Raw genomic sequence first — 9445 nt, 5'->3', positions numbered from 1 at the left:
CAAAAATTTTCTCCCATTCTGTAGGTTGCCTGTTCACTCTGATGATAGTTTCTTTTGCTGTGCAGAGCTCTTTAGTTTAATTAGATCCCATTTGTCAATTTTGGCTTTTGTTGCCATTGTTTTGGTGTTTTAGTCATGAAGTCTTTGCCCATGCCTATGTCCTGAATGGTATTGCCCAGGTTTTCTTCTAGGATTTTTATGGTCCTAGGTCTCATGTTTAAGTCTTTGATCCATCTTGGGTTGATTTTTATATACGGTGTAAGGAAGGGGTCCAGTTTCAGATTTCTGCATATGGCTAGCCAGTTTTCCCAACACCATTTATTAAATAGGGAATCTTTCCCCCATTGCTTGTGTGTGTCAGGTTTGTCAAAGATCAGATGGTGGTAGATGTGTGGTGTTATTTCTGAGGCCTCCATTCTGTTCCATTGATCTATATATCTGTTTTGGTACCAGTACCATGCTGTTTTGTTTACTGTAGCCTTGTAGTAAAGTTTGAAGTCAGGTAGTGTGATGTCTCTATCTTTGTTCTTCTTGCCCCGGATTGTCTTGGCTATGCTAAAATCTCTCAATAAACTAGGTATCGATGGAATGTGTCTCAACATAATAAGAGCTGTTTATGACAAACCCACAGCCAATATCATACTGAATGGGCAAAAACTGGAAGCATTCCCTTTGAAAACCAGAATGAGACAAGGATGCTCTCTCTCACCACTCCTATTCAACACAGTATTGGAAGTTCTGGCCGGGGCAATCAGGCAAGAGAAAGAAATAAAGGTATCCAAACAGGAAGAGAAGAAGTCAAATTGTCTCTGTTTGCAGATGACGTGATTGTATATTTAGAAAACCCTGTCATCTCAGTCCAAAATCTCCTTAAGCTGATAAGCAACTTCAGCAAAGTCTCAGGTTACAAAATCAGTGTGCAAAGACCACAAGCATTCCTATACATCAATAACAGACAAACAGAGAGCCAAATCATGAGTGAACTCCCATTCACAATTGCTACTAAGAGAATAAAATACCTACAACTTATAAGGGATGTGAAGGACCTCTTCAAGGAGAACTACAAACCACTGCTCAAAGAAATAACAGAGGACACAAACAAATGGAAGAACATTCCATGCTTATGGATAGGAAGAATCAATATCGTGAAAATGGCCTTATTGCCCAAAGTAATTTATAGATTCGATGCCTTCCCCATCAAGCTACCACTGACGTTCTTCACAGAATTAGGAAAAACTGCTTTAAACTTCATATGGAACAAAAAATGGCCTCAATTCTTAATACTGTTACAATGACAACCAAGATTCCAATACCTGAACTTTTGAGGGACACATCGAAACTATAACATTTCATCCCTGGCTCCCCAAAGCTTATGTTTTTCTCACATAAAAAATCAATCATTCCATCCAAATAGACGCAGAGTCTTCACTTGTCCCAGCATCAACTCAAATCTCCAAAGTCAAGCCAGGAATGATGATGTGTCCCTGCAATCCTAGCTACTCAGGAAGCTGAGGTTGGAGGATCACTTGAACCCTGGAATTAGAAACCAGCCTGTGCAACATTTTTGTCTCTTAAAAAAAGCAACCCCCCTCCAAAAAACAAACAAACAAACAAACAAAAAAACCCAGAGTCTCATCTAAATCAGTAAGAGTGATACTCAAGGTGTGATTTATCCTGAGGCAAATTGCTTTTAACTGATAGCCTGTGAAATTAAGCAAGCTATCTACTTCCAAAATACAATGGTGGGATAGACATAGGATGGACACTCCCATGCCAAAAGGGAGAAAAAGGCAAGAAAAAATGGGTAGCTGGTTCCAGGTAAGTTCAAAACCTAACAGAGAAACCACGATTAAGTCTTAAACCTGGAGAATAAACTTCTTTGACCCCATGTTCCACCTCCTAGATACACTGGGGTGGGGTTGGGCTCCCAAGTCCTCCCAGGCAGCCTTGCCCCTGTGGCTTTACTGGGCTTATCCCACCCAGCAGCTCTCATGAGTTGGAGTCTCATGCTTGCAGCTTTCCTAGGCTGGAGTTGTATGCTGGTGGCTCTGCTGTTCTGTGGTCTTGGAGACTGTGCAACTCCCATGGTATCAGTAGGCATTACATTAGTAGAGACTCTCTGTATTGGCTCTGTCTCTGTGGCAGGTTTGTGCCTCGGCTTCTAGGCAGTCTATGGCATCTTTTGAAATCTAGAGGGAGGTAGCCGTGCCCCCACAGCTCTTGTTTTCTGCACACCTGCAGAATTAACACCACATGGATGCTGCCAAGGCCTATAGCTTGTACCTTCCAGAGAGTCAGGTCAAGCCACACCTGGGCCCACTTGAGCAACAGTTGGGTCAGCCAGAGAGTGCTGCAACAGGATGTGGGGAGCTGAGTCTTGAGGTGGCTCTGGGCAGTGAGCCCTTGAAAGGCACAGGCCCTTCCTGGAAAGCATTCTTCCCTCCTGTGCCTCCAGGCCTGCAATGGGAGGTATAGCCTCAAAGATCTCTGACCAGCCTTTGGGGTCTTTCTCCCATTATATTGATGAATAGTATCTTCTATCTATGGTAATCTCTTTAGCAAATGGTCACTTGATCATATCCTTGGTTTGCTCTCCTAAAGACCCCTTTTCACTCTACATGGCCAGGCTATGGATTTTCCAAGTCTTTTTGTTCTGCTTCTCTTTTAATTGTAAATTTCATGTTTAAGTCATTCCTTTTCTCTTGCATCTGACCATATGCAGTTAAGAGTAGCCATACAAGAGCCTGAATGTTTTGTTGCTTAGATATTTCTTCCACCAGATATCCTAGCTCATTGCTCTTAAGGTCTGCCTACCATAAAGCCCTTGGACAGTGACACAATTCAGGCAAGGTCTTTGCTACTGTATCATAAGGATGGCCTTTACTTCAGTTTCCAATACCTTGTTTCTCATTTTCATCTGGGACCTCACAGAAATGAACTTTACTATCCATATTTCTACCAGCATTCTGATCATGACCACTTAAGTAATCTCTAAGAAGATTCAGACTTTCCCTATAGCTCTCTTCTTCTGAGTTCTCACCAGAATCACCCATAACACTCCGTTCATGGCAATCTAGTTTTTTTCTAACCTGCTCCTCCAAATTCTTCCAGTCCCTACCCATTACCCAGTTTCAAAGATGCTTCCACATTTTCAGGTATTTGTTTTAGCAACAACTCTACTCCTCAGTACCAATTTTCTGTCTTAGTTAGTTTCCTGCTACTATAACAGAAAAATACCACAGGTTGGGTAATGTATAAAAAAACAAAAATTTATTTGGCTCATGGTTCTGGAGGCTGGGAAGTCCAAAAGCATGGCCCCAGCATCTGGTGAGAGACAGCCCTTGGCAGAAGGCAAAGGAGGAAGCAAGTACACGAGACACACACACAGAGAAATAGGAATTGAACTTATTCTTTATTAGGAGTCCCACTCCTCTGATAACTCATTCTAGCAATAAGGGCATCAATCACTTTTTGAAAGTAGTGCCCTCATGGCCCAATCACCTTCTATATTAAGAGGCGCTGCCTCTTAATATGTTACAATGGCAACCAAACTTTTAATACATTAACTTTTGGGGGACACATTCAAACCACATCAATTATCTTACCTTGTAAATTTACTGTTTAATTCAAGATACCTCTAGTATTCTAATTCTTCAATTATACAAAGAGAACCTATGTATTTGGGAAAATTAGCACAATCCTGTTAGACTACAGGGTCTTATTCTTTTAGCCTTCTTGTCATCTCAGAATTTATTGTTGCAATCCAAAGAATTACTGTAGTTTTGCAGTGGGAATATGCCTTTTTTGGAGACTGAATGTAAATTAGCAGAATGAGGCAGCACTCTGTGTAACTATTAAGTTCTATTAGTCATGTTAGAGACCATTGATCTTGTGAGAAATTAGCTAGAGCTATAGAGATCCATGTGAAGACAAAGGTTTGCAAAAATATCCAGTGGCTCATCTTTCCTAACTTTTATGATGAATTTTAGGACAAGAATTCTCAAGGAGGAGAAAAAGATTATGAAATTATCTGAGCCATAGGTAACAATATCTGGTTACTGATTTTTATTCAAGAAAGTTCAAAGTCATATATAATTGCTGATAAAATATGGTGGAGCTATATGTTTCACCCCTGTCTGACAAGGAAAAATATGTTTGGTTATAACCATATAGTTTACCGAAGCATGTGCTATCACAAACTCAAATTCTTAAACCAAATTTATTATTGGCTTAGTTAGATGTGTTGAGGAGTAAAATGAGTGGTCATACTATAATGAGACGATCTATTAACCATGCAGCACCTCATAACTTTACATTCACATCTCGTTTGTTTTTTATTTAAAAAAATTTTTTTTAACTTATTTTTTTCCAAGAGAGAGTCTTGCTCTGTTGCCCAGGCTGGAGTGCAGTGGGACTACCTCAGCTCACTGCAACCTCCCCCTCCCAGGTTCAAGGAATTCTCCTGCCTCAGCCTCCGGAGTAGCTGGGATTACAGGCACGTGTTACCACACCTGGCTAATTTTTGTATTTTTAGTAGAGACGGGTTTTTTTTTTTTGTTTTTTTTTTTTTTAAACCATGTTGGCCAGGCTGGTCTTGAACTCCTGACCTTGTGATCCACCCACCTTGGCCTCCCAAAGTCCTGGGATTACAGGCGTGAGCCACTGCACCTGGCCTACATTCACTTCTCTTATGTTGCTTAAAGATGTTTTTTTTTTTTTTTTAATTTCTTGTGTCTATAGAATTCTTTTAGTCCATTGCCTGAGTGAATAGTTCTGAGCTCGTTTATCTTGGACACTGAAATGATAATGTGATAATACTTTTTACATTGTTGGAGCCCTGTTATATACCAAACAATACATTCACTCATTTCACCCAGACTGTCAACTTCAGCCCTGTAGAGACTGCTGACTTGTCAGTAATGGGTCCTTGCTGTAGTCATTTCACCTTCCTGAGATTCTATATCATGATGTCAAATAAAGGAGCTGGTTTAGATGGTCTCTGAGATTCCTTGTGGTCCTAACTTTCTGTGACTCTGAGAAAAGAAAATACCAAAAATACTACTTTAACTTCATCTCCAAAGAGCAGGTAGAAAATTGACCTTAAAATGGTAATGGAAATGATTAAAACAGCCTTTGAAAAATAGCTCTTTCAAGGTCTGGTCTAATCGGTCTTTCTCAAGCATCCATTGGAAATGATCTCGCCCCTGTATTTCTTGAAGCAAAGATGTCTTTGTCATCAAGGGCCCTGATATCATACCACATTTGAGGTCAGATTCCAACCAACTGGCTTTGTGACTTAAGGAAGGTTACTTAACCTATCTGAACCTCAGTTTCCTCATTTGTGGAATGTGGCTAGTACTAGCATTTGTCTCACAGTGTTGCTGTTAAGCATTCAATGAGTTAATCTATGCAAAGAACTCAGCAGGGTGCTTGGCACAGAGTGAGCTCTCAACATACGTTGGCTATAATTCCTTTGTGTGGGTCTTGCTTAGGTAACTGCACTTGGATTTGCCTTTTTCTGGGAACCTTTAGCTCCCATCTTTGTGATCATCCAGAGTCCTCTGGGCTTCTTTACTTGACTACAGCTTCCCTAGCATCCCTCTTGCCTTATGCCATCCACCCTCCACCTACACATGCACATACTCACACTTTTCTTTTGCTACATGTAAACTCTCGTACTGTTTCTTGAAGGTACAAACATTATCCTGATGGCATTTTCCTTGAAAGTACTGGTTACCAGTCCTTCTCCTAGGTGATAACTCTACTCCTTCTAATACTTCAAGTTAGCAAAATTGGGGCTTGCTTTATTCCTTTCAAAAGTGTGAAGGTGATGTGAGGACCATGCTCACTTGGGGATACTTTCATCCAGGGGGTGTGATCTGTGTCAAGAATAGATAGTGAATAGAAAGTTCATTACAGTTGCCTTATGTTATACCTTTTTTACATTCCAATGTTTTGTCAAGGTACTTCTGTTCTTTTTTTTTTTTTAATTCCAAAGCTGTTAAGTTCCAAACAGAGATCATTGGGGTCATGATGTTATCAGGGCTGGAAATCAGAAAGTTTTTCTCTTTCACATCTGGGGTTAGATAGAGCAATTGTTCCACCAAGAGAACAATAGAAAAATAGAGTTTTCTAGGGTGCTCCATTCTTAGCCCTCCTATGACCACAGCCTACTCATCGCGGGTGGGAGCTGGAGTATCTCTACTAAAATCTAAGCCAGGGGGTCCCAGATATTGGAATGTTATCACTCTGCTAAACAGACGTAACACTGTAGGGGAATAATAATAATTCCCATAGGTTAGGTTCTGAAGGAGTTCAGAAAATGCTGCCCCCAAACATGATGCTCCGGTGTGCTGATTACACTCAGCTGAGGCACATGGGGAAAGCAGATGCAGGCAGAGGCTTTCTCTAAGTTCCCCTTGTCTGCCTAAAGAGCATCCTGCAAGAGGAACTCAACTGTCATGAATTCCCTCCCTGGGAATCTCATCAATCAGGGTTGCTTGGCTGATCTCACAGAAGAGACTGGGGGTCAGCACCAGCCCAGGCCTACTTCGTCACAGGCTATCACCTATTCATTTTTTCCGGAATTTATTTGCTATCTCCTAAGTTGCCTACATCACCCACATCCTCATCCCTATGAAGAGGGTATATAAGCTTCTAGATCTCATTTACTGAGTTTTGGGGTATTCAGTTCTCTTTCATGTGATGCCCCTGTGCATGCAATAAATCTGTATACCTTTTCTCCTGTTAATCTGTCTACTGCCAGTTTATTCAGTAGACTCAATTATCAAACCCTCAGATGGTAGTGAGAAAGGTTTCCCTCCCCTACAGCTCTCTGTTGGAATGAACTCCTGCTATAATAGATTAACAAGAGAAAAACAAATTTATTAACATGTATATTTCATATATACATGGGAGACATTTATAAAAGCAGTAGTTGTCAAAGAAGTAGCTTTGAATTCCAGCTTATATAGCATCTTCAACAAACAGTAGTCAACAATTTTTTGTTTTCTAGACAGGGTCCCACTCTGGCTTAGGCTGGAGTGCAGTGATGCAATCCTAGCTCACTGCAGCCTCAAATTTCTGGGTTCAAGTGATCCTCCTGTCTCAGCCTCCTGAGTAGCTAGAATAGTAAATTTTTAGAGAAATGACAAGCCAAAGGAAAAGAACTTTGAATCTCTACAGGTGGCAACTTGGAAAAAGGCAGCTGAATGGCAGATAAAGGCTGGTTAGTAAAGTTTGTTACTGTAGATTTCCTCTTGTACCATCTCTAGGCTGATGAGGGTCTAAAGCTGTCTTCAGTGGTAACCTTTGTTCTCCCATGTAGAGAAATGGGCAGAATACTTTCTGTTCTTATAAATCTGTGTCCTGCTTTTGGGCTCATAGAGGGAGAACAGAGAGTTTTCCTGCATCTACTTCTTGTCTTAAGCTCAACAGTCCTTCATATTTTGGGGATATTCTGGTCTCCTACAATACAAAGGCGGCAGTTGTTAACTTTCAGTTTTGTCAGTAAGGGCATTTACCAAAACCAAAATCAAGATGAAAAAAATAAACCCCCATTCAGGATCACAATTATCTCATGAAAGAAATGACTTTCTAATACCAAAAATTAGGACACGTATAGTAGCAATTTTTTAAAATTTGAATAAGCCTAGTCTTATGAAAAATTAATTCAGTGTTTTTATTTTTAAGAATGTGCTCTGGATCGGGAAAACTATTAGTATGAGCTGGCATCTGTCTGTAGGCTGATGTTTGAGGACCACATCTTTGATGTGTATAAGGACTCAAAAAGTGTAAGAGAAAAGACATGAGTAGGGGATCCATTGTCTTTAAGAGAAAATGGTACTCTGTTCTTCATCTTGATTGTTATATTTTTAGTCTCCAGTTCTTACCACTTAAAGTATTTCAGAATAACACACTTGAAATAGTAGAAGAAAGTGTTTTCCATTGATAAAAAGGCTAATGACTTTTTTCTGTTTATAGCGGAATGATTTGTTCCTAGCTCAGCTGGCCTCTGCAGTCCTTACAGAGAGAGTTCTTGCCTGTCGCCTGCTGGTGCCATTTGCATGCTAATCATTTCTGTAATTGATCTTCCGAGGTCCCTTCAAACCTTGGAGGAGGCAGCCTACTGCTGCTCTGAAATTAACTAAGGATTGCAGAGTGGGGCCTTGCTGGTGGGGGGCTGGTCACGTGGGGGCTGTGGCGCCAGCAGTCCCTCTGCACCAACTCTGCCCTGTGACCCCACTGTGGAGCGAGAATTCTGGTCAGTGTGCAGGTTAAATGGCCTTTATTATAACATCAAGCTCATGGTTTAGGTCAGCCAGGGTTTATTTTCAACAAAATGGAATAAGAAAAGTTTAAATTTTTCCCCCTTGTGTTAGTAGAAAAGTAAGAGTGGTGCTCGTGGTCAGGCAGCTAGCTCGGGGTTATGTACTTAGATTATGTGCCAGAAGAGGCTCTGGTCCATGGTGGGCCACTAAAGTATGATGTGAAAGAGGAAAGAGAGGGAAAGTAAGAGAGGAGGATTCTAAATTTGGCCAAAGATCTGAACCTGTTTTATTTATTCATGGGTTGCAGAGTGAAACAACTCCAAAAAGCCATAAACATTTCTTATTTTCACTCTCAAGTTATCCAAAGTGGAAATGAAAATTCAGAGAGGTTTAACGATTTGCCCAAGGCTACATCCTTGCCACACTGCACTGCCCATTGTGGCAGTCATTAGCCACAGGTGGCTGTTTAAATTTAAATTAATTAAAATGAAAACATCAGCTCCTCAGTCTCCCTAGCCATACCTCAAGTGCTCAGTGGCCACCTGTGGCTAGTGGCTACCATATTGGACAGCACAGATGCAGAACATTTTCATCACCAAAGAAATTTCTTTTAGATAGCTCTGCCTTGTAGGCTCTTGGTCCAGTGTTCTCTCCACTGTTACTGTAAGAGTCCTTTTTCTCCCTATACCTATAATATGTACCTATAATTGTTGTGTATAGTGGGAAAGATATATTTTGACAATAATTTGGAAACCTATCCAAAGTCTCTTATTTCCTGCCCTCCTGTGAAAGTGGGAGGAACTTAAATAAACTTCCTACCTATAATGCTTCTTACCTGTAAGCATTTTCTCATAACAAAGAAATATTATAGTGTAGTTTAGCAATGCAGTTGCTTGGACTTTAGGGTGCAACTTTTTCTTTAAAGCTAATATAGAGCTAACAGTGAATTCTTTACAAAACCCATATGACTCCTTGAGGAAAAATTGGCCAAGGTGGTATGGTGTCACTGATGTCTGAGGGCTTTAAATTAACACTGTAAATCTCAGGATTATGGGGGGGAAGCTAGCACATTTATTGAATGCCTCCCATCTGGCTGTGCTTCAGGCAGCTGCATGATTGTAGCAGGAGTGGTAGGTATAAGACCAGAGATTTTGGTATCAGAAAGTATTTAATAA

The sequence above is a fragment of the Papio anubis genome, chromosome 14 (assembly GCF_008728515.1).
Source record: "Papio anubis isolate 15944 chromosome 14, Panubis1.0, whole genome shotgun sequence".
In the NCBI taxonomy this organism is placed as follows: domain Eukaryota; kingdom Metazoa; phylum Chordata; class Mammalia; order Primates; family Cercopithecidae; genus Papio; species Papio anubis.
Note: the sequence above shows the minus strand (reverse complement) of the source record.